This window comes from Engystomops pustulosus, chromosome 6 (genome assembly GCF_040894005.1).
Source record: "Engystomops pustulosus chromosome 6, aEngPut4.maternal, whole genome shotgun sequence".
Classification (NCBI taxonomy): domain Eukaryota; kingdom Metazoa; phylum Chordata; class Amphibia; order Anura; family Leptodactylidae; genus Engystomops; species Engystomops pustulosus.
Genome location: NC_092416.1, coordinates 66,533,737 through 66,535,967, shown reverse-complemented (window position 1 = coordinate 66,535,967; position 2,231 = coordinate 66,533,737).

Here is a 2,231-nt window from a genome sequence, read left to right as displayed (position 1 = left end):
TACTTAAGGCTCACATCTCATCTGAAACCAGGTGAGAGTCAGTATTTTACCATTACATGTTTATATTGTCATCGTAAGATATCACACTAGGGTAGCGCCCTTCTTTTGTGCTTGTCCCCCGGTGTTTTAACACGCAAGAACTTTGCGGTTAACACCACATCCCAGGTTTACTATTAACTTGTACTCAGGGGAAAACCCCCTGAAGTACCACTTATAGATCAGCTTCCTTGATGTTTCTTGGTGGTTGGAACATTTGGATGTGGGGGTGGTCAGGGAGAAAGCATGATTCCATGTGGATGAATCATATGTCTTATTCAGTTCTTGTTTCCATTATTACCTGGAAGGGCAGTTTTTTCTTTATGGTAAAGTAACATTGTTTCCTTATACCCTTTACTTATACCCTTCTTTGTCAGAGTCTTTTTGTGAAAGCAGTAATTAACCCCTTCCCGCACCTTGACATCATTCTACATCTTAGGATGCGGGTAGTTCCTGCTTCTTGAGCTTCTGAGCCCAGGTGATCGCTGTGGGATCCCCGCAGTACGTGGTAGTCCGGATCCCGCAATAACAGTCGGGATTGCCACTATCGCGACTGTTTAACCCTAAAGTGCATTGGTGCAATGATCGGGATCCTCTGTCCATGGCACGGAGGTGCCAGTAGTTGCATTGGCAACCCTGAGGTCCGATAAGGACTCCAGGGCTGCCTTAAGTAGCAGCCTGTTAGGATCATGCCTACTATGTATTATTTGGCAATAACTGCATTGGCACATCATTTATCCAAATCAAGCCTTTACTCTGTTGAATTATGTGAGTTTTTTATTGATGTAACAAGATATTTATCAACACACAATTTCTTTTCATTTGATGGTATTTTCTTTTTACAGATTAGAGGGGCGCCAATGGGGGCACGTTTTTCTCCCTCGTTGGAGAACCTCTTTATGTCCTAATGGGAGGAGGAGTTTATTATTTATTCAGAACAAAATCCATTTTTGGGGAGCATTGCCTGGTACGGGTGATACATCGATGACATACTCATTGTGTGGTCGGGAGATGTGTCGTCCGTGCCAGGCCATGTTACCCATTTGAATACTAACAACGTTAATCTGAATTTCACTTTTGATTTCAATAAAAATGAGGTAGCCTTTTTGGACCTCATGTTGACAGGATGTCCATCAGAGAAACGAGTCAGAACAACATTGTTTAGGAAAAAGACGGCAGGGAATACAGTCTTGAGTGCCAACAGTAGCCATCCAGCACATACACTAAAGGCTATACCCGTGGGCGAGTTCATCAGACTCAGAAGAGCCTGAATAGACAAGGAGGATTTTCTGAATCAAGCCAAAATCCTTAGTCAGAGATTAATGTCTAGGGATTATCCCAAGTCGTCCATCGATAGAGCGTCAAAAAATCGTCAGACCCTTCTGGAACCTAACAAAAATAGAAACAGCACCAATAGGTTTAAATATTCCAAAGTCACTTTTTCAACACAATATAACATTGACTTTCCTCAAATAATAGGGATTTTTAAAAAAAAATCTTCCAATCTTATACCAAGATGACAGATTGATCTCAATACTAAAAACGGTTGTAATTTTGTTTCCAAAAAAGGTCCCACCTTATCCCCAAGTCTCTTCCAAAATTACACAAATAGTGATAATAAGAAAACTTGGTTGATCACAAAGGGCTTTTACCCTTGTGGATCTGTGCGATGCAATGTATGCCAACATGCAAAACAGACAGTTTCCTTTTCATTTGATAAAGATGTCAGACCACACACAATAGAAACTTTTATTAATTGCAGTTCCACATTCATAGTTTATGTGATAACATGGGAAACCTGTAATATGTCCTATGTAGGATGTACCACAAGGAAATTAAAGATATGGATTGCGGAACATCTACGGGACTGCTCCAAAAGTATAGAAAATAACATGTCTGGAGCATCCAGACATTTCGCCACTGTACACATAGGAGATGTTTCTTCGTTCCGTTTTTTTGGGTTGGAGAAAATCCATATAGGGAAAAAAGGAGGAGACATGCGCAGGGTCCTTTTAAAACTTGAGGCGTTTTGGATCTTTAAACTGGGCACAAGAGCCCATTTAGGACTGAATTTGAGATTGGATCTTTCTTTCTTTATTAGGATATACATTAGAGATGAGCGAGCACTAAAATGCTCGGGTACTCGTTATTCGAGACGAACTTTTCCCGATGCTCGAGTGCTCGTCTCGAATAAC